Consider the following 24361-nt stretch of genomic DNA (forward strand, 5'->3'; position numbering starts at 1 on the left):
ACACGCAGGAACCAGTTTCTCTAGATCAGAAAGGTATCGGAGGCCGTATGTTTTTCCTGCCCTGTAGGAGCTATTTGCTTACTTGGAAGGAGAGAATTGAACAGGTAGACAGGAAGAGCTAAATAATATAAAGCTATTTATTTGCAAATATGCACAGTCCTGTGGTGTCTTATAGGCAGGAAGATGTTGGATAGGAAAGACGCAGCAGGTCTGGCCACAGCAGCTTATCAGCCTGGAACTCCTCGTTTCCAGCTATAAACTCCCACATGCCACTTAGACACATTAACACATCATGTCCTCCCCTATATTGCTTGGTAACAGTCTTAGCTTTATCCAGGTACTTGTCTTACACCTGTGGGAGGCAGATTAGAGGTCCCCCTAGCATGCTGAGAATTCATGGACCTCTTCCCCATTCTCTGTTCCAGGGGCTGGCATATTCCAAGGGCAAATAGAACAGTAAGGGTGGTTGAGTTCCCTTAAGACTTGCAAATATCATTTAGAGGTCAGTGTCCCTTTGAATGGGACTGTGGAAATCGAGACTCCTTCTCGGTGTGTTGCTTCTCTTAATCCTCCTTCCCCCCACTGGTTTTTCCATTTATATCCTCTTTCTGTTCAAAGATAACACACTGTAATTAGTTGTCATGTTTCCTTAGTCTCCTCGAATTTGTGACAATTTCTCAATCTTTCTTGTCTTACATGATCATGGTATTTTTAAAATCTAGTCAAGTATTTTCTAGAATGTCCCTCAGCTTGGCTTTAGCTAATGTTTTTCCCATGAGGAGACTGGAATTGTGGTGTTTTGTAATGAATACCACACCAGGTAAAGCGCCCTCTCATCACATCTCAGGGGTTATGTGGTATCAATATGACCTATGACTGGTGATGTGGACCTTGGGTCACCCAGGATCTCCGGTGTAAAGTTATAGCCCTTCTGTTCCACACTCCATTCCTTCGATGTCCAGTCCACATTCAAGACAAGGGGAATTCAGCGCCAGCTTTTGGAGAGGGTATTTACACATACTATTTGGGATTCTTTTATAAAGATCTGACCCTTCACCACCATTATTTATTTATATTAATATGGACTTACACGCGTTTGTTTTAGACTTGGGGTTACAGTTCAATATTACAATGTTTATTTTCTTAATCAAAATGTTCCTGCTTCAGCACTGGGGTGTCCTTTCAGGGTGACTCCTTTGTTCTTTTGTTAGGCCTCCATTTTTCTTCCTTTCTCTCTCTTTTGAAAAGTTTTAGCACTTCCTTGCTTTCTGACACAATAATATACTCCAAGCTCATCTTGCATCTTCCCTGCTGCAGCCTTATCAGCAGGCATTTCTCCAAGGAGCCCTAGTTCCTTTTATTGGTGAGTGATACATAGAAACCAAATCTTGGTCCTGAGTGTGCTCCTTGCTGCCAGGGGTCACTGCCTCTAGGCCATCAGTGAACTGAGCCAGAAAATATATGTCTGTATACTAACCTATGCATGTACATGTATCTATGTCTATCTGCATATATGTGTATGTACATGTGTGTGTGTGTGTGTGTGTGTACATATAGGTTAATACCGATGTCTGATATCTCTGGCATGAGCCCAGCTCCACATGGTTCATGTTAGCCTTCCTCCACCCCTTCCTTGTTGCAAACTTCTTTCTCTCACAGTTATCTCCCACTATCTAAAATCTATTTACTTACATGTTCATCTCTTAACCTCATTTTAAGCCTTTTTAATTCTTCAGTCTCAATTAGGTTCCTGTGTATAACTCAGTGCACCATGCATATCTCATTCATAACATTTGGCATAAAGGGACTGATGTCTGCCTCCCCTGCCACGTGGGTTACCCCAAAGGCAGGACCATGCTGATGTGCTCTCTCCTGTGCACTGTGCAAGGATTCACTGAATAAATGAAGGGGAGATCTAAGAAGACTAAAATGATAGATGCTTTTGCGCAGGCCCCTCCGTCTAGTTCACATTTGTCTTGTCCCATTATACAGATGGAAGGGAGTTCCCTGGCTACTCTCCAGTGTTCCATCATGACACCCTCACAGCAACTACCACTCTCTGTCATTATCCTGATGGTTTCCTGTCTCCCCCGACTAGACCATAAGCTCCATGTGGGCAGAGAATGCACCTCTCCTATTTGCTACTGTATCTTAGAACTGTGTAAGATCCACAGCAAATTCTTAATGAAAATATCACTGAATAATGAAGAAAATTATTAGTAGTAAGTAGGAATGCTATTTATTGGTTTTCTTACATTAAATTATACCAATACAGACATTAACCAAATGTGTGATTGGTGTTATTTTTGAAATGTTTTGGTAGCCATATTATATAATGGGAAGCAAACAAATAAACAAGACTTAAACAAAGAAAAAAAAAGGAAAGAAAAGAAGAAAAAAGAAATGAAAGCCTAAAATAGCCAGTGTTAGGCTTCAATAAGAAAGCAACTTTTAACAGATGTCGCTTTTAAAGACCAAAAGCCCTACAGCCTGACTAGGGTTTTCTGGCATTTTTCTGTGATGTTCCTCCTGTTTATTTGCATAGAGTTGTCTATGCAAACTGATGGTTTATGTTCTTTCCCATTTTCCCTCCATCATCCATCTTTCCCTCCAAAAAGTTTGGTGAAATTTATGAAAAAACATAAATCATTCAAAACACAAAGTAACTGGAGATTTCTTGGCTGAAGTAAAACAGGAAAAGATCCACCTAGGGTGGCGCTGTCATCACAGGTGTTTAGGATTCCCCTGTTGATGCCCCCAGTCCTCTATTCTAGTCCCAATCTACTTTCTCAGAGTCGCTTCATTTATCTGTAAATGGCCTCCCTTTTAGAATGGAAGCTTATTAATTTGAATGTTCTTAAATCAATTTTAAGACATTTTGGAAATGCACTAGGGTAATATTTATTTCACCACTTTGTGAAGAAGTGGTTTCCTGTACTGGAGGTATACCACCTGGCTGTGCCAATCACCTGAGACACTTTTTAAAATACAGAATCCTGGAAATCACCCAAGACCTACTGAGGCCAACTCTGTTCAGGCTCTAAACTCACTCCATAGGCAATCCCTAGGCCAGCAGCCCAGCTTTGGGCTGGACCACATACATACAATAATAGCATAAACAAATCCTCAATGGCACTGTTTACATAATGCTATCTGCTTTCAAGAATTGGAATTCTGCATTTTCAAACCTCTAACCAATTAATTTAAAAATATTTTTATTAAATAAAGGGTGTCAAATGTTTTTTACCACCACCCACAGGAAGAAATAAATTTTACATTGCCTTTCAGTATACACATACATACATAAATTTGTGGGCATGTATATAAACCAATTGAAAATACACAAAACAATAAAAATCAAAAATGCAATTAAGAATAAATATGATGTAGATATAATCAAATTTCAAATATCAAAATAGTCCCAAATAAACAATACAGGAATATTCTAGAAAAAAATCCATAAATATTGACTTTTGTGACCTACTCATGAGATGCAATCTGTGGTTTGAAAAACATTAAACTAGTCACTATCCCAATAACCCTGTCTGTTATCCCAAGCATTACAAATACTGCATTTAAAACTGCATTTTTTTTAAATCTAAAATTTAGAAAATGGGCTCAAATTATGAGGTGTTAGTGGATCTAGGAAACTTCCACAAGCACTTTGGATAAAAAGAAACATATCAGTTGCAATATTTGAATGTCCAGAGTGTTAACTTACTAACCCTAAAGCCTCACTTACAATCCCCCCTTTTCCCACCATGGTTTTCTGGCTGCTAACTACATTTCCTCTATGTTTGGACTCAGGGTTTTCAGTTTAATGTACTCTGTAAAGACCAGAGTAGAGCTGTGTGAGGAAAATAGAAGTTCCTATGGCCATGATCCTCACCTGACCCTAAACTACTTGATGACGTAATTGGCCTTCTGCTAGGCTAATCCTTCCACACACATAGGCAATAAGCTATTATTGCCTGAGTCACTGTATAAAGAGCTCTGCCCAGTGCTCTGGGTGGAGGCAGAGATGGAGGTGGATTACAGACCTGCAGACTGCTGGGTGCAGAAGGGATTTAGTGCTCAACCTACTGCTGTGAGTATAAAGCTGGATATAGACCTTTCTACCCCAAGAACTTTCTGTTGTCATTGCTTGGTCGCACTGAATCCATAGTGAACTTGCCTGGAACTGAAACCCTCAGGCAAGACAAGCTGGCTCCGGTGATACATTTTAGACATGCGCTATGATAAACTATTAGTGTTCTCTATCGATGTTTGGTACACTTTGCCTTTTCTCATTTGTGAGTCCCTTCTGTAGAAGATGCAGCAATAACCCTTTTGATGGCAGCTATCTCCTCTAGAATTCTGCTAATGCCTACCCATTCTGCAAAGTCTTAAACACAAAACTCTGTCCAAACCAACTGCCCTGGTCACAAATCTTTCCTTTCTGCTTCCCATCCAAACCCCATGTGGTGCTCCTGGATGCTGTCGGCTGTGCTTATGTGCCCACTTCCCTTTGATTTCTCTATCTGTTCATTATGTTGTGAAATTCATGGAGTAAGGGATAATAATTTCACCTTGCTAAATATTAATATCAGGAATGTTGATGATGATATACATTAAATTTATTTCAATTCCTCCTCTAGTACCTCAGGACATGACAAGCTAACAAAAATATTATGGACCAAGGCTCTTATTATTTTAGATGAGAGAATATGGGGAGGGGGGAAATGATGCATTATCTGAACTAAATGTATATAATAAAGAATTTCAGCTTAATTTCTTTTAAATATTAACAATGAAAATCAGGTTTCAAAATCATCACTAAACATAGGCCCTAAGGAACCTGCTTTAACAGGTCCCTTTAACAGGTCCCTTGGCATTATAATAAATAAATGCCACATATCTGACATTTCACATTTGATCCTAAACCAATTTTAAATGCCAGTGTTTATAAGTAATAATGGAAACAGCTAACTTTTATCTGATGCTTATTATAGATTGCTCCCTTTAAGCCTATCTACAGTGCACTGAATTATGTCTGTTTACCAGTCAGGTGACTGGGATATGGAGACATAGTTTGCCCAGAGGTGCACCGCTAATACATCCTGGAACACAAACTCTGATTTCAGAGCCCTTGCTCTTAACCTCACTTCCTAAAACTTTACTTACTTTAGTGACTTGCTTTGGAACCCCTGTAAAAATAGGCTGACTTCCAAACCGTTATCCCAGTCATCAAGAATTTGGAGGGAAAGTATTCAGAGCTGGGGAAATGTTACCAGAACTGCCTAGGGAAATTGGAAATAAAGGAACAGATAGCTAGAGACGGTTGCATCATTTCAGGCTTCGAAAACAATTCCCCTATGAACCTTTAGTTTCAACCCTCAAAGTACTACCAGATAAGTTCTGCTGGGGGATCCATCAGCCCCTACCCTACTCTGACTCTGGAGAGTGTTTTGAAAAGTTTCCGCTGAAGCAGAGGTGCCCTTTGTGAGTTACAGGCCTGAGAAAAATTAACGTGTTTTTGGTTTGCTTGTTTTGTTTTGTTTCTAAAAAGGCAAGACCTTTTTCCCCCAGCTCCCCATAAGTCACAAATAGCTTTTCTTTCAAAGTTCAGCCTTGTCAGGCCGTTAATCCTCCGTGACGAAAGTGCATGTGATAAGTTTAGAAAGGTTTAGCTTTCAAATAAGAAAGTTATTAACTTTTACATTCCTGTTTGGCGCCTTCTCAATGGTTCTGGAAGTCTCCGGGGGACTAAACATCCAAGACGCTCCTGCTCTGAGGTAGCTAGGCAAACCTTTTCCTCTGTCACTGTTTTTAGCCCTGCAGTTTTTCCATTAAGAGAAAAGGTGCCCTCATATGACAAGTCCGCATAGAGCCCAGGGCAAGACAGAAAAAAGGCAAACTTCAGAAGGGGAGGCAGCCTGGATTGGGGGTATGAGATGGGGGAGGGGTCCTCAGGATCCAAGCACCAACTCACAGGGGACTACTATTCATGTAGGCTGAAGACTATAATTTAGGCCTCAAATATCCTTGGGCACAGTATGCTTCAGATTCATTAGAGTGTGGAAAAAGGGGGGATTTTTTAAGTCAGTAGACCTAGTTTTGAAACTCAGCTCCAGTTTAGACTAGTTAATATTCCTGATCCTGGGTTTCTGCACCTATCAAATGGGGATAAAAATCCCCACTTCTTCAGGCTTTTATGAGAACACTGATAGCTGACATTTACTGAGAGCTTACTAGGTGCCCAGCACTGTGCTTTCCATAAGTTTCTTATTTAATCCTCCCAGGGATCCTAGGAGGCACGGCACGCACTGTTGCTATCCTCATTTTCTAGATGAGAAAGCTGAAGTTTACAAAGACTAGGTAACTGTGTGCCTAAGAAAACATGGATAGCTTCCCAGCTAGTATAGTTCAAAGCCCGTCCACTTAGCCATGAATGCTTTACTTCCAAGGTAACGGGCACTTTGTAAATTCTAAATACTCTCAAAGTGACCTCAGAATAAACTGAGCACAAGAGGAAGCATAGGCCCGGCAGGTGCTTTTGTATAATTCAGTGGTCCTCAAACTTCAGCATACTTCAGAGGTTCCTAAAACACCGATGACTGGCCCCAAGCCCAGAGGTTCTGCTCCAGTAGGTCTGGAGTAGGGCCCAAAAATTGCATTTCTCACAAGTTTCCAGATGTAGCTGATGTTGCTGGCCAGGCCCACACTCCGAAAGCCACTGGCATAGCGGTTTAAAATGGTGTTGGAACCAGAAGTCAGTATGTCCCTTGCCGGCTGAACGAGTTTGCTGTGTCTCAGTCTTCTCATCCACAAAATGTAAATGGGATTGGTATCTACCGTGTAGACTGCCTAGGAGAGTAATGCAGTCTAACACCTGTGAAGACCTTCACGTCAGACTTGGAACTTATCAAGTTCTGTGGTGGCCACTGTGTGTGTGGACACCCCACCCTCTGCGGACCCAGTTTTGTGTCCTCTGAAGAGCTTTACCGCTAAATCCTGCAATAGCTCAATAGACCCTTAGAATTTTATGGCTTTTAAAATCTGCAATTTCATTTTTCATTGAAAGTGGGATGAAGTAATACAAGTACGTTGTATCAGTCAAGGTCCCCACAGGAAACAGATGGCGCACTCTAAATAGGCAAGTTCCAGGAGGGTTTGTTTACAAAGGGGCTGTTTATAAAGAGTGGGTGTTGGGGAACCACTAGGGGTAATACAGTAACCTGGGGCTTAGTAGTAGTTAAGCTGATATTACTCCTCGGCCAGAAGGAAAGAGGAGGGAACAAGCAGTTATCCAAGCCTGGGGAGAAAGAATTCTTTATCATAGGCTGCCTTGAGAGCAGCAATCTTTGATCAAGGAACACGCCCAGCTATAGGCTCCCCAGCAGGAAGACAGCCCAGGGAATTAGTACTCACTCTCCTGCCTCCCTCCATCACCTGCCAGAGCTCCCAACTAAGTGCAAAGTTGGACTCTGTTCAGCCCACCAGAGACCAAACCCAGCTGCAAACCAGAGGGCACGGGACCTGGGATGAATCCAGCCGACGAGTGTTGACATGTTCTATACCATTTAATCCTCACGCCAGCCCTATAGCCTCCCTTTTTTACAGATGACTAAACAGGCTAACTAGCATGAGTAACTTTCCCAAAGCCACACTGCTTGGAAGTGGCTGGGTGTTCAAACCTTGGCAGGCTTATTCAGGAGCCTGGCTGCTCAACTGCTACGGTAGAGGGAGCCTCAGGAGAGAAATAAAAGGAATTGAGATGTGTATTCTTTGTTAGTATAAACATAAATACCATACATGGTGGGTATTATATAGTTATGGGATCTAGGGCCTCAGTGACTTCATCTGTCTAGTTAAGTTTAAAAATACAAATAAAAGTATTTTTATTTGTACACTACAATTACAAGTAGATAAAATATGCATATGGTAATTGATACCGTGGGCTATAATAGGACATTGGGATGATGAATGACTTTCTTTTTATTTTCTCCATTTTCTGAAGTTCTCTAATATGGCCAGATTGAACCTACATCTTTTCAGCATAAAAGCAATCAAATAAAAATTTTAAAAATAAAGTAAAACGAAGGGTGAACCAGACAATCTCCAAGTTCCCTTGAATGTTTTATGAGCCTACAATCTTGATGTCAATCTCTCTACCTCTCCTCTTTTAATATTAAAGCAATCCTACAAATATGAATAAAGTCCATAGAATCCACTCAAGCCTGTAAAACTCACGCTTTAAGAAAACTGGGGTTGTAGGTGTAAAATGAGAGAAAGTACAGCAAAATTGCAATGAAGCCCTCCGGAGGAGGAATGGCTGTTTTTCCCCTCTGGCTGCATCTGATCCATCTTCTGTAACATTTCCATGACTTTCAGAAAGGCCGTGGAGATTCAGAACAGGGCTGGGCAAAGCTAATATGGGAAGAGATTCAGCTTTGGAGATTCACTGATAGAAGTTGCCACTGGAGCTTTAGTTTTTTAAGTGTCTCATGAGAGGCATCTTGCTCCGGGACTGGGCACCCATAGCAACGGTTCAGAGGGAAAAACTCTGCGAGATCAAGCGTGCTATCTCAGATATCATCCAACAGGCATTCTGTCATCTTCCATGGGTGGCTGATGACAGGTAGGTCGCAGAAAGCCAACCCCAGCGCCTCTCCCCTGGAACAGCGAATTGTTCTGTAAAGACTACAGAGAAGGTCAAGTTTCTGCTTTTCTCTCTGATTCCCAGTTTCATAGACACAATATGGGAGGCTAACACAAGACTATCAGTTCCTAGTACAGTCATGACATCTCCCCTGTGTTCTCCCTTGCCTTCCCATGCCGCAAGTGGTCAGGCTCTATCCTTAGCAGAGAGATTACCTTATTTGGCAAATTAACCAGTTCTTACTCAGTTTTTTTTGGAAAGCACTAAGTCTATGATCACTCATGGGCCTTTTGCTCTGCAGCTTTCTTCAAACCATGTTTAGACAAGAAGAGTAAATCCACTTCCAAGAGGCAGAAGAAGCTCCTTCTGCTTTTTAAAACTCTGCAGAATTCCCCATGTGGAACTTTGACTTTGGGGCAGAAAGAGGGGAATAGATAGAGGAGCTAATAAATCTTAGACTTCACTCGCTCTCACTTGCAAGAACTCATCCTAGTTCCTGTTACTGAGTTTAGGTTTGTAATTTTGCATTCTTTTTTGAAGAAAGTCTCCCAAATTGTATACAGACACCACAGAGCCTAGATTGACCTCTTGGAAAAATATAAGGATTTCAGACTCTTTGGGGTCTACAGTTGAGCTATGGTTAATTAAGTCCAGGAAATGTTTCCTCCAGCCTCCCCCACTAGCTTGCACCTAGTTAATAACTAGAATGAGAAGAGGAACATGGTACCTGAACTATATAGAACTGAGGTGCCCACACTGGCAGACTGTATTTCAGTAATCAGGTGGGAATCAGGCTCAGGGCGAGCAAGAGTGACCAGAAAGAGTGAGGACAGAGCTGATGTCCACCGGACACCCAGCTCAGCACAGGGACTGAGTGAGTCGGCAGGCAGCTTTCCTCCTTTCTAAGTTTGTGGCTCTGAGCCTCATTCCTCAAGCACTGCCAATGTCAGTTTCTTCATTTATAAAGTAAGAATGGTGATGCCTATCTCTTGAGGTTTTTATGGAGAAAAAGTAGGTTAATATGAGTAAAATGCCCTGTGTGGTACATGGTACAACATAGTTGCTCTGTAAACGGTAGCTACAGCTCTTACCATTAAACCAGAAGAAAATAACAACAGCAATAATCAGATCATTTCAGTGAAATGTGAGGTATGATGTGATACTTTACATAGCATCTCATGTTGCTCCTTTGCCCCAGCCGTTCTCTTATCTTTTATCAGTACATCATTCTAGCTGTTAGAATATAATAATCCGATAATTGAAAGAACATAATTAAGAAAAGAAATGAAAGAGTTGTCCAGGTTAACACAACAAACTCCAAAGCCAAAACTGTGAATTCTATTTCCAGGGAGTCCAAACAGTTCATGGTGTCAATAAAGTTTATTTCAACCTTTACTGACCCCCTACTGTATATAGGTACTTTGTTTGATACTATGGGGGAGTCAAAGATAAGAGAGATTCCCTGATTTCAAAGAGCTTATAATGCACCAGAGCAGATTTCCCAAAATGAATTATTCCCATGGAATTCACTAGTTATTAAGTGTTACATGAAAAAGGTGTCCTAAGGACAAGTACATTTCAGAAGCTTCAGGTTAAACAAAAGTAAACAGGTTTCTTGACTATATAACTCCTCAGAACCTTTATAACACTGATGGGCTGTATAAAGCTCTAAGAGAGAACAAACTGGTTTGCAGCGTTTTCCAAATTTATTGAACCATAGAACTCTTTACTAGTGTAGGTTCTCATGGGTCTAGAGTTCCAAGAAGACACTTTGGGAGATGCTGGATTTGAGAACCACAACAAATACACAGTTGACTCTAAGACAGATTGAATGAAGTTCAACATGTTATAAAAGTTGGATAGAGAGAGCCAGTATTCTAGTTAAGTGAGATTCTGGAAAGGCTTTATGGAGAGAGGTATTGTTTGAGATGGGACTTCAGGAATGGATCAAATGTTGTGTGACTGATACACACGCAAGAGAATTCCAGGTGGCAAAACTAGTACAAATCAGGAAGAGAATGAGGTCCAAAGTGTGGAACAATGGGTTAGCTCCATTGAATTACTCATAAAATGTTTGTAGACGATGAAAGGGAAATGAAGTCAGACAGACTGGGTGGAGCCATGTTACGAAGTAGCGGGAAAACCACAGCGAAGGGTCATAAGAGCTGATAGGACAAGGGCTAATCTGCACTCCAAGAAGGTTATGACAAAATGTGAAGACTGGATTGGAGTAGGGGAAATGAGGAGGTGAAGAGACCAGTAAAGGTCATCTCATTGACCTCAGCAAGAAGTATTATGTCCTGAACCAGGAGGCAGCAACTGAAAAGATGGAGCTGAAATATTTTAGAGATGAGGTCTAGGTGATTTGACAGGTTCTGTAAATTTCATCATATTGAGTGACATCTTTTTATAGTCATAAGTGGTCAAGTTGTGCATACTGAGTTTATGAGATTGAACTCAGCGCGTGTTATTCTCAGCATGGCGTGAGCTGAGAGAACAGAGGCAAATTGCTAATGGACAGACATGCAAATTCTCACAACAGAAGATTTACCAGCAGGAACCAGTGACATAGTATGTGCCCAGATAATGACAGTGTCTTCTGATCCCCAAAAGGTGGTTGGTTACTGCGTGAAACTGGCCAGGAGGCAGAGCTGAAATCCCGTGCACATTTCTCTTCCTTGACACAGCTGCTAGTATCTTTGAGGCTCCCCAAAACACCACTCACTTAGAATTCAAGGTTCTGCAAACCTGAAACCATATTTAAAATTGGTCCCCACACAGTACACTAACAGGCCCTTAGAGCAATTAGTGCCCCGGGCCTCTGCCGTCTTGCACACTAATTGGCCAACATACAGCATGTGGCATTGTGAGTCTAATTGCTAAGGGGGCAGCAGGCTTTTCGGACCTCCTGACCTGGACCCACCACACAGAGACTGTTCACCCACCACCATCTCTGGTGAGCACATGAGCACAGAGGGGTGCCATACTCCATCCATCAGATGGAGACCTTGCTGCCCCATACTGGGGGAGGCAGATGTCTTCTCTCTTAATTGTTGAAGATTAACATTTGCAAAACAAAAAAAAACAAAAAACCACTTCCCCCAGGCAATTAAGGCCAGTCAAATCACAGGTTTGGGGAAGAAAGCTGATGACAGTGTCTCCCCTTTCCAGAGTGGGTGAACCACCCTCCCCTGAGCGCATCTGGCTGCACACGGATTTGCACTTCCTTCAGCCCCAAGTTGTCTCGTTACCTCTTCCAGGGTAGCCAGAGCAGGGCGACTAGACTCTTCCGTCCCCAGGGAATTTGTGTTTTTCACTCACTCAGTTGGTTAAAAAAACTTTTGTTTCAGTGCCCCTGGGCAAAGCACTATGCTGGACATAAGGAAAAATCTGTAGTGGAGATTCAAGTGTTAGATTACATCTAAATGAGAAAAATCGGGGAAGTGGTCTTTGAGCTGAGCTTGAAGAATAGGAAGGATCTTAATAGGCAAAGATGAAAATGAAGACATTCTTTGAGAGTAGTATAAGTAAGAAAATATTAGGTGAATAATTAAAAGTCATGTTCGGGGTCCAGTATGGTAAGCCAGATGGAGGTCATTGTATCAACAGCGATGTGGGGTTTATGCCCCAATTATGTGCCTACATGAATAGATGGATCTGGGATTACTTGCATGATTGATAGAATAGCAATAACCCTTTTTATAGTGTATGGAAAATGTGTGTGATCTTAAAGAGCTTCAGAGAGTTAACTGGGTAGCAGAACGACGTGCAAAGTCAAATTAGAATTTAAAACACACACATACACACACAAATTCTAATTGTCCTGTAAAGGGAAGAATTGATTTGTCAGCAATTGATCCTAGTTAGACAAGTCCACTTGACTGCCTACACAGCTGGCAGATACAATCATCTACACATCTACCCTTGGCAAAAATGAACTATAGCTCATTTAGAATGTTCAAGTCTGTTTTGGAAATACATACACCCCTTTGGATATAATGAGATTCAATCTGAATGATAAATATCAGTTGATTAATGTATACAAGTCTTCAGTTTAATAACTGTTTAACGAAAAATTATTTGGCCATTGTTAAATCTGAGTAAATGTTTTAAATAATAAATTGGCCTGTATTAGCAGCTGGCTATTAGCTCTCTTACTGGTTTTTATTAACTGACACAGCTCTTTAAATTTAATATGGTATTTATCATTGTTTATTTTCACAGTTGTTTCTTAGACCAAATACTACATTTTTATTACTCCAGATTCTCAGAGCTCTTTTCTATTATTAACGGCTTCTTGCTTTTTCTAAACCCTAATGACCTTTACCCAAACACAGCTGCACCACTGGGCTTGTTCAAGGACCTACTTACTCAAATGAAGAATCTGCTTCCAGAATTCTGCTGGGCTTGTATCTTCCTAGGCTATAGCTTTGACTTGCTTTCCAGTTAAATGATGCTTCAGAAATTACTGCACCCCTGACTCCTTGGAGTGATGGGTACCTCTTGAAGGGACTTCCTGCACGAGACTCACCGTAAACATGAATTCCCCTTCCGTCCGTTTATCATAATGAGGGGATCGAGGAGTACATTTAAGGAAAAAGAGCCTATGGCATCTCAGCAGGAAGCGGTCCACAGGGCTCATGGCCCTCGGCCTGAAGAAGGAGATCCCAGCCCCTCACCGAGCAGGTTCTCCATTTGAACCCTTGAACAGGTCTTGGCTCCTTTAAGAGCCTCCAGTGAGAATTCAATAATTGTCTCTGCAGAAAGTATGAGTCCCCCCCCGCTAGTGCAGAATGATAAATCATGGATAATAATAGCTCTTTCCAAAATAATCCTTAGGCAGAAGCAAAATCCAACTGAGAAGGTTGTTCAGAGTCAAAACGTGGGACCTGGATCTGTCTTTATTTAGTTCTATAAATATATTGAGTGTTTCTTTTGTCACTGCTGTTGACATAATGTATTATTATTATTACTATTCAGCTATTATTCCTTCAATGCCTATATTCTTGTCTCTTTATTTCCTCTTGGGCCTTCTTTCAATGGACCAACTACCACTTTTAACCCTTAGTCTTCTGCTGACCAGATTATAGCTCTGAGCCTCTCCACTTTTACTACCAAGAATTAGGACTCTATTTTAGGAAGATTTCTAGAAATATTAGCCTAGTGTGACTGGAACAGACCCAGGTTCCTAAACTGCCCTGATTTTCACTCCATGATGGTGAGAATTATTTTTTTCATGCATAATCCTCATAATATCTGTTATATCCTTTTCACAATATAAACACAAAGTGAACTTTTTATGTCTATACTCAAGGACTCTCAGAATGACTTCCTATACCATCCTGACTGTAACCGTCTGTGATGGTTCATTTTATGTGTCAACATGACTGAGCTAAGGGATACCCAGATAACTTGTGGGCATTATTTCGGAATGTGTCTGTGAGGGTGTTTTCTGGAAGAGATTAGCATTGGTATCACGAGACTGAGTAAAGAAGATGGCCCTCACCAACGTGGGTGGGCATCACTCAATCTGTGGAGGGCTCAAATGGAACACAAAGGCAGAAAAAGGGTATATTATCTTTCTCCTTGTGGGCTGGGATGACCGTCTTTTCCTATCCTCACACACTGGAGCTCTTAGTTCCCAGGCCTTTGGGCTTCAGGATTTGACATCAGTGGCCCCACAGGTTTCAGGCCTCATTGTTAGAATGAATCACACAACCAGCTTTCCTGGTTCTCCAGATTACAGATGGCAGATTGTGAGACTTCTTGACCTTCATAACTACATGAGCCAATTCCTATAATAAATCTCATATATATATAAATGAGATTTAATGTAGGACTATATATATATCCTATTGGTTCTGTTTCTGTAAAGAATCCTAATACAGTCAACATCTTGGATTGGCTGGAACCAATTGTAGTACAATTTAATTGGCAGAAGTACAGAAGTTTTGCCGAAAGAGTGTATAAACAGAGAGTGATTCATCATGCAATTCACATCCACAATTCTTCGTGGATACCACCACACTCCCTGGAAGATTGGGTACCCCATTCCTGTAGACTCACGTGCTCTACATTTCTGCATACCAAGTTCCGCCAGGGGGGCATTGCTACCTACAACTCGGTTAAGTCACATCCCACCATTGGGCACTTTAAGCATTAAACCTAAGTTTCTAAGACCCCAGGTCATTACCTCACCCACAAGTTCGTGCCTTGCTTCTTTTTGATTTATGAGACAAACTAGAATCATACTTCTATTTTAAAATATCATAAGGCAGATTGTTTCATTTTCCTTCTTTAGAGCATAATTATTCCTAATTCCACAATTACTTTGTAAAGTGACAGTGTAGTGATTAAGAAGACTCACTTTTAGCAAATTTTTCTTATCACTAAACTCCATAAAAATTTAACTTCCTCCAAAAATTATGACGTTGTTGGGTAGTTTTTATTAGACAATTTTGGGACTTGAAAATTCTTTGTGACTAGTTCTCCCAAACTCCAGCACATATGTAATTATAATTAATTGCTTCTCTTCACATTTCCTTTTTCTCTGGAAGGAAAGAAATAGTTTCTTTTCCTTTGGGAAGAATAAGAACAGTAGGAAAAGCAGGGAGGGGCCCTTTTCTTTGTTAACTATATGGGGCTGACTGCCTGTCTAGTGTACAGTCAGCATTTCAATCAGCCCATCTATTCAAGTCATTGGCTCTGAATGGCTGAAATGTGCTGTGAGACATGGGCCAAGATGAAAGGCTGTGGCATTGGACAGCTTCAAAACCTAAAATCAATCTCTCTCTCTTTCTCTTCCCTTCACACACACACACATACACACACACACACACACACACACACACACACGTGAACACATAGCTATTAGGAATTGAGCTATCACAGAGTCTGTCATTATGTTGGATGTATGCTGTATAAGCACGTGAGTTGGCAGACCTATGCTCTTGACAGTCTCTGAATTCCAAGTTGGGTCTGAACCCCAAGTCAGAAAAAACCTAGGAAAAGGAGTAGCCTGATCACTCAGGTGCACGCCCCCTCATCACCTGTGCACACTCAGGGTTTGGAAAGGCAGTTGCAAGTCTCTGGAACCTCCCCCTGATGCGAGCCTGCGAATGAGGATGGGGGGTAAGGGTCAGATGCCCAAAGAGCTCATGGCCATCAGAGGAACAGACTTGCCTGGTCATTAGCTTTCTCCCATTATACCAAATGAATCAGCCTCTTTTTTTAGGCAGTTGTTACAGGTTAAGAAGTGGACAGTACGTCTTGTTTATCCATTTACAGCAGAAGGCTTATAGAAGAAAATACAGCCTGGCATTTGATGGAGACCAAAGAGATGAAAAATTACTCATACTTGGGTCTCCTAATTGTCTGAGGTTCGATGAAGTCTGGTTAACCTCCCCTTCATTATTTCTGACCCCTGCTTTCTGACTTCACCCAATGGAATTTGAAGCTGGAAGCTGGATGTAGGGTGGGGGACCATATCCTCAGACTATTTCCAGGAGAAAGTGCCAGAGAGAGCTTGTGAAACTTCCATTTTAGCAAGCCCAAGAGGTGGGGATAATAATAGCACACTGCTCCGTGTGTGTGTGTGTGTGTGTGTGTGTGTGTGTGTGTGTGTGTGTGTGGTGTGTCTCCAAAGCACTAAGTGCTTCTTAGACATTAGCTCATGCAACCTCATGATTCCCTGGTGAGGCAGGTGACAAGCTCTGATACCTATTTTACATGTGCTGAACATTAACCTGTGCAAAGCCTGGGAGAAACCCACCAGGACTGAGGGAGTTGTTGCCCTCGATGCACTAAGATCTACCTGACAAGGATGGACTAAATCCTCACTGTGTGCTTCCAGTGTCCTGAGTGAAATAGACACACTGGGAAAATAGGGCTACAGCCCTTCCTCTTGAGGCTCTAACACTTTTAGTTTGGGAAATAAATCAATATCTGTATGTAAAGCACCCAGAGAAGAAGAGAAGGCAACGTGTCCCCACGTGGGGACTTGGGGCAGTGACTATCATAGCTGCTGAGATCCTCTCCCTTCAGCCTCAGTGCCGGCCCTGGGAGGACACAGTTGTGGTCCTTTTGTTAGTATTACAAATAAACGCTTTGGGAAGTGTGGGATCCTGTACAGAACTGCCATCTTGACTTCAACCAGAGGAAGATGTCAGTGGTTTTGTTTCTGAGACTCTAGAACTGCTCTCCAGACCTGATCTCCCTTGGAGTCCTCCAGCCCCGACGCCACAAGGACAAACGCATGTCCTAGGAACTGCTGATGGCCCCGCAGAGAAGCAGTTGGAGGCCCTAGATGTTCGGGGAGGGGGACGACTGATGGCCTCCAGTGGCGAGGGCGCGCTTCTTCCCGTGAACTTGCGTGCTGTGGTTCTTCCATTAACGATCCCATGGGTCAAACCGAGAGACGAAGGTGGGGCACGACTCTGCACCGCCCTGGCCTTCCGCCTCAGGGTTGCGGAGGGCCGCCTGGAGGGCCCAGCTGGGCGGGGAGAGGCGGGCCCCCCTGTCTGTCTGTCAAAAAATAAAATAATAATAATAATAATAATGCTGATGATGAAAAGCCCATTATGGCTTGAGGGCGAAAATAACATTTTCATTCTGAAGTCTGTATGAGGCATCCAGACATCTTCCCATAGGAAATGATGAACTTGCACATCGGGAAGTGCAAAGACTATTTAATCCAAGCCTTTAAGAAGATCAAACCTAATCATGAGATGTTAAAAAAAATATACAAAAGCAGATAAGAAGAGGTTTTGGCTGCATGACCAGAATCTAAAAATCAGAAGAGAGCCTTTTAGATTCTTCCGCGACAAGGGAAATATGTCATCTTTTTTTTCTTGCTCAGCAATCCAATTTACTCACTGCAGTGGGTACGAGATAGGACTGAAATAGCATGGCCATCAGACAGCCTCGAGAACCAGAGTATTCTCACCAGGCTCTTGTCCTCCACATGGTTTGTTATAAACTGTCCCTGTTTTCTTATTTTGATTCATTTTATATATGATTTTTAAGAGAGAGAAGGATAATGGGGTCATTCCACAGACATGAATGAGTAGGTGCTGTGGAAAAAATAAATCAGGTCTGAGAAGGATGTGGGCCCACCCCCCCGGGCCCACCCCCGTCTTGCTGGCCCCTGGAAAGGCCCCAGGGTTCGGATCCTCACTCTGACAACCAGGCCAGAATCAGCCACACAGAGGGCCCCGTGTGGACAGCAGGAGACAGAGCACAAAGAAAACCTGTAGGGGAAGTGGGGTGGAAATAATGCTAAGAGGACAAGATCAAGGACTCAGGGTAGGCAAGATTTAATGCAATGATGTACACATTTGTTACTATTATTAATATGCCAGCAAAATTGAAGACCATAGTTCCAAACTAAAGTGTGCTTCAGGCAAGATACAATGGGGAACATTAGTGCCAGTAGCTACCACTGAGCATTCACTGTGCGCCAAGCAGGAGCTAAGAGCTTACTACATTCTAATTCTCTCAACAGCCTCTCGAAGTAAGCATTCTTTAACCTCATTTAGCCCAGTCAGAAAGACTGAGTCACTTGTTTGATCAAAATCATAGCTAGAAAAGCGAGGCCTGGAGTCCACTCCAGATCTGCATAATCACAAAGACTTTGCTCTTTTACTTACTGAATAATTCCCACCTCTTTTCAAATATGAAGACCTCTTTCCATACCCCTCCAAAACCATTCCAGAACTTTCACAGAAAAGCAGTTGTACTTTGATGCATGCAATCTGCAGGCATTGCTGAGTATACACTTGCCTTCAGAGGCCCCTGGCCATGTCTCTACAGCCCAATGGCTGCCGTCTCTTGTCACAAAGAGCTTCCTACCAAAACCATTCTAAGAAAAAAAACATGAGTGATGGGCAAGGCTTCACACCTTCTCACTCCCCAGGCCTTCCCCTGCAGGAAAGACAAAGAGGTCAACCAGCCAGGAGGCTTTAGGACCCAGGGGAAAACACCATTTCTCCTGCATGCCCTCAGGCCTCTTACCCTTTTGTGGTATCTCCTTCCTCCAGCATGTTTGCCAGATGATGCTTTCCCACCATTTACTCTCCAGGTGCCTTGATTAAAACAGCCGTTATTGTTTAAACAGATTTCACCTGTAAGAAAATCAGGGGCTAATTTCCCAGGCCCCTCACAATCTGCTAGAAAAGGGCCTGTTAGGAGGGGTTGAGTTTATTTTCCTCACTTCTTGTCCTCACCACAACAAGAATTGAAGGGCAGAGACACAGTAATGAAGCAAAGTAAAGATTTGAATGCACTCCCAGAGAGGGGTGGGTCTGAGTCAAGGTAGATAAAGGCAGGTTTACTTGAATAAAGCAGAGAGGAAGGAGAAATGGAGGAAAGGAAAGCTCACTGAGCTGCTGCTCAACCTAAGGGCATAATCCCTTGCCAGCTCCTGACACCAGTGTCACCTGGAGTCCAGTGTCCGCTCGAATCTGCAGGGTGTGGGAACTAAGTCCCTTTCACCCCAGGATTTGGGGGAGCCACAGAGAACTGGCTGGAGTGAAGTTATGTTCTGGGAACTTCCCAAAGGCAAAGAAAAGAGATTTTCAGGCAGGCTGCTAAAGAACATGATCGTACAGCTGCAGTTCTGTCCAGGCCACCTAGGTGATGGGAACTTGCAAGCCCAAATCAGAGAGCTCAGCAGCCCCTCCCTACTTACCTGAAGTAGGACAGAGAGAGTGACACGCTCCAAGAAAGGTGAGGGTGGGCAACCTCAGAGAGGAGGTGCACTTATAGGTTTGGGGTCTGGGGTGTTATAAGGCCTTTTTTGGGTAAGGGTCAGCATAAGGCATGATGTATATAGGTGATTTATAATTTCTTTGAAGTTTTGTCTTAAGAGTAGGGTTCTTTAGGGGACTATGTTGGTTTGGGACTTCAGCATTCTTTGTCTACATAGGTTTATTTACACTTCTGAGGTCTGTCTCCTGCCCTGGTTACATAGTTACTTGATTAGGGGCTGGAGGAAGAGGAAAAAACAGCATATAGGTTAAGTTAAAGAATAAACGGGGCCTTTTACCAGGTTAAAGTAAATCTTCAATGACATGATCTAATTGATACAATGAAGACATGTGCTGTGCTCGGATATTTTTTTTATCTGAGGAATTTCTGGACATTCTAAGTTGCTCCTGGCCTTTGGAGCTTCAACTGATTAACTCATTAACTCAGTGAGTCTTTTCTGGCCCTCTAGTTTTATCTGGTTAACTCTTCTAAGCCCCTTTTAGTGAGCTTTCCTGGCCTTATTCTCCCTCCATCCATTTATACCTATTTTTCTGCTTAACAATTCTAAACACAGTTTGATGAACAGCCAAACACATAAAGTACACACACATAAAATACAATGAAATATCAATATATAAGATATAAGAAATATGCATGTAATATGTACATATACATAGCATAAAAATGTGCAGATACGCTAAGATGAACAAGTTAGAGGAATGATAGCCATTGAAATGTGGGTAAAATTGCAATATCTCCAGAATCTCTCACCTGGCCTTAGTATATCTCCAGGTTAGTAGGCATTTCCATGGGGTGGAAAGAAATAGTCCATCTCCATATCAATAGGTGATTACAAGGTTGTGGGGAGCGACAGCATAACTGGACCAGAGAGGTTTGGCGGGGCCCAAACCTTTCTACAAATCTTTCTCTTTCCTTTCTTCTCCTCTTTTTAACTGGAAACACAACCACCAGTTCTGTGAAATAGAGAAAGGGGAATGAAGACTCTCTGAAATGCTTATTTAGACAAGGCCAACATATCAAAAGAGCGTTCAACACGAAAGAAGGAGTCTAGTTACTATATATCTTATGAAGCTCATTCAAAGAAAGCAAATAATAAATGACTCGGGGTGATCAAGGATCTCTCCTCTTTTCAGTCTTTAGTTCTCTATGCTATCTCAGGAGAGGAGAGAAAAATAGATGGGATATTAGATCAAGAAGTTAGGGAAGGTTTTGCAGCCAGGTTGTGAGAGCCATGGGTGAGCAGAAGTGGATGACTGCTTGTACGCAATAAACAGGTTTCTCCCACTTTATTTCTCTCTTCGACTGATTTCAGATTCAAAGGTTACTTGCCCCTGGCTGGGAACATATTTTCCCCCCAGAGTTCAGAAATTATTTCAAGAGGCTTTACCTATGGAAGGAAACAAGTTATAAGCAGATTTTTGAACAGAAGAGAGAGAAGATAAAGTGAACTCCCACAGTTAGAAGTAATTATCAAGTAGTAATGATTCAGGAGGCATATAGAACATAAGTTTTGAAATGTTTCCAATTTAGCTGAGAAATAAATAAAATAAATAGTCCACATTAACACAATGTGGACTAAGGAAACAGTATAAGGTAGCCTCTAAACTGCCATTGCTAAGTTTTGTTCTGTCCATGACCTTCTCCTCTCTGACCACCTTTCAGAGGTAAGACCGTTTCAAGGAGGAAAGAAAAGGCCCAGGATGAAGACTGGGCTTCTGCCCTTAGCTGCCTTGGCCTCCTGTCCTGGCTTCTTCTGAACCTAGGTCAGCCCCAGGAGAGCCCAGCAGGAGACATACACAAGCACACATCTCATCTAACACCGCTTTGGAAGTTGTAAATGTGCTGACTCCTACTTGTGAAAGATAAAAGGTGAACATAGTGGAGGCATAAAATCTGCATGTGCCTCAGTCTCTCTCTTGCTCAAACCCATCACCTCTGAGGAAGAGAATGAAAACAGGTAAGAAGGGAAGGAGGGATATTGGTTTGACTCTGCATTCTGTGGGCGTGTTCCTGATGCCTGGGTTCCCCAGAAGAATAGGGAACTCTGCACCTCTGGGTAGGGCTGTTCTCACTAGCCTGAGAACAACTTGACTTTATGATAAGCAAATGCACCTGAGGCTCACAGGCTTTCAAACTTTCATCAAGAAGCTCCCCCTTACTTTGGGGAAGTTGCCTTTAATCCATCCACTCATATCAAATATGCATATTCAGAGACACTTAGAGATTGTGAATCCAAACCCTGCTGGAAGCCACTGAGACACTGGTGACCAGAATTGGGAGTTCTGGATACCGTGTATTTATTTGACAGACATTATTTCCCCAGTGCTTCTTGCTGCTCTCATCTCAGGAGCTAGATCTGACATGGGGAGAGAAGGCTATTTACTGAATACCTCTCTGCATTAAACCCTTCCACATGCATGATCTTGCTTAATCCTCACAAGCCTTCCGGACAGGCAGTATTATTAGCATCATTAGCTATCAAGGGGAAAACTACCTTGCCTAAAATCAAACAGCAAAGTAGGGTTTGATTCAAGGACAGATCAGTCTGATCCATACCCCAGACTTCCCACCACAGCATGATGCAAACCCCCGGAACACAGATGGCCTAGAGAGAGGCATGCTCTTCACGAAGCACTTTGGAAAAGAACACGTGCAGAAAGTGCAGGTTTCATGAGTCAAGCATCATTCATGCTCTAGAAGCAGGATTGGCTCCTGGGCTGACAGTGAGGTGCACAGCCATGAGACTGGCTCCAGCGGCATCCCGGGACACCCTGCAATGCCCTGTCAGGACACACTGATACCCACCTGGCTGAAAACCCGGTTTCTCAGGCCTCCAGCCAAACAGGGAAGTGGGGAAGTGTGTCCGTGGTGAGCCTTCCACTCATCTCATTACTCTTTCTTTCCCCACATGCTCCCTCCCCACCACTGCTTTAAATGTCCATTCCCAGGAAAACCTTCACCTGTGTTCTTTTCATCAGCATTTTGTTTTGTCATCTTTTCAACATTTTATTTTGCCACATGGCCTTTGTCTATGCCCTTCTCCCAGCCTTGGATTTTTTTATACTTCTCTCTATTCCTTTTTCCCCTTTCTGTAACCTTCCCTAACTTCTTGATCTAATATTCCATCTGTTTTTCTCTCCTCTCCTGAGATAGCAAAGAGAACAAAAGACTGAAAAGGGGAGAGATCCTTGATCACCCTGAATCATTCATTATTTGCTTCCTTTGAATGAGCTTCATAAGATTTATAGTAACTAGAGCCCCCCCTTTTGTGTCAAATGCTCTTTTGATATGTTAGCCTTATCTAAATAAGCATTTCAGAGAGTCTTCATTCCTCTTTCTCTGTTTCACAAAACTGGTGGTTGTGGTTCCACCTGAAAAGAAGAGAAGAAAAGAAAGAGAGATTTGTAGAAAGGCCTGACCCTCAGGGAGTAGGTCCATTCCTTGGTGCGTTCAGGCCTTTGTATTCCTTTGGGAGAGATGAAAGTGGGCTGGGAAGAAGTTTAGAACATGTCACCCCAAAATATATCTCTTTGGCCCATTGATTGTTTTGAGCTGAAGGCACTAGAGAAGCAGCAGATGCAGGAAGGGCTCTCTGACCTCCTTCTTCCTGCCTAAAAGCAGGTCAGAACATTTCCCATGAGACAGGTGCCCCCTGCCCCAGGAAGAGAAGAACATTCTTACCGCCAGAGACTAGGAGTCAGCCCCAGATGGGTCTGTACAACAGCCCGACCACAATAACCCTGCTGCCCTGTTAGCCTCCCCACGTACTCTCTAGTCACTGTCCCACAATTTGCCACCCCAAGAAGGTTCAACTCCTTCTCTTTTGTCTTGTCATTCTCTGAAAATTTATCTTTCTTTGTTAAAAAGGTATATAAGCTCTCAGTCCTAACCACTCTTTTGAGTCTTCATTTTTCCTCTGAAGGCTTGCATGTGCATGTACAAATATTAAATAAAATGTGGGTGCTTTTCTTCTGTTAATCTGTCTTTCAGCAGTTTGATCCATAGGCTGCAGTCACAGAACTAAGAGGGCAGAGGGGAATTCTTTTCCTGCCTTACAGCAGCAATGTAGTGTTTAGAACACACACACACACACACACATACATACACATACTTCATAGACTTTGGGAATGTCTGAGTTGGAAAGGTCTGAAATCAAGTAGGCTGGCCCATTCATTTTGGAGATGGAGAAACTAAGACCCAGAGATGTGAAGTGACTTCAAATCCTAAAACCAGCTCACGTTTAAATCAGGACTAGAATCCAAGTACCCTGACTCCCAGTTCTCCGTGTTCTTTGCACTGACCCCTCGGAAGATGGAGCTCTGAGTCCAACTTCCCTTCAGTAATCTTTTTGGCTCTATTATCCATGAACTTGTCTGAAGTCTTCTTGAAGCTGTTTCTGTTCTCAGTGTCATGCTCCCAGGCAAGAGACTGAAGCTGCCAGAGCAGAGGAAGACGGGAATATGAAGGGTTTTATTTACTCTCTCGGATTCATGACTTCTCTCCTTCTGAGGGTCAGAGGCCTTGCGACGTAGGAGAGTGATCTAGAGGTGAAGGATTTTGTGTTGAGAGGGGCCCCATGGCAAGCTGCTAGAGTTTCTCCAAAAATGAGTTATCATTCCTGCTGCAGACAGAGAGACACGAAGGGTAATCTGGTCTGCCTCTGCTCGTGGACACCAGTCCAGCTCTTACAATAGAAACATCAGAGAGCTTAGAGTCGCAGGAGCTGATCCCAGGCTATCTCACCTGGGGTCTGACTTGTATCAAAATCTCCACTTGTCCCTGGCAGACAGACAGGGGGCCACACTACCCAACCGGACCCTGAATATTATGAAAATTGCCGGTGGAAACCATCCAGTTCCTTCTGCAGTGCAAGATCACGGAAGAGGTGGGAACAGACCCCAAAGGTCCAGATACCCAGGCAACCAGAGCAAGCCAGGTTTTGTTCTACATGCT

Source organism: Manis javanica, chromosome 6 (genome assembly GCF_040802235.1).
Source record: "Manis javanica isolate MJ-LG chromosome 6, MJ_LKY, whole genome shotgun sequence".
Classification (NCBI taxonomy): Eukaryota; Metazoa; Chordata; class Mammalia; order Pholidota; family Manidae; genus Manis; species Manis javanica.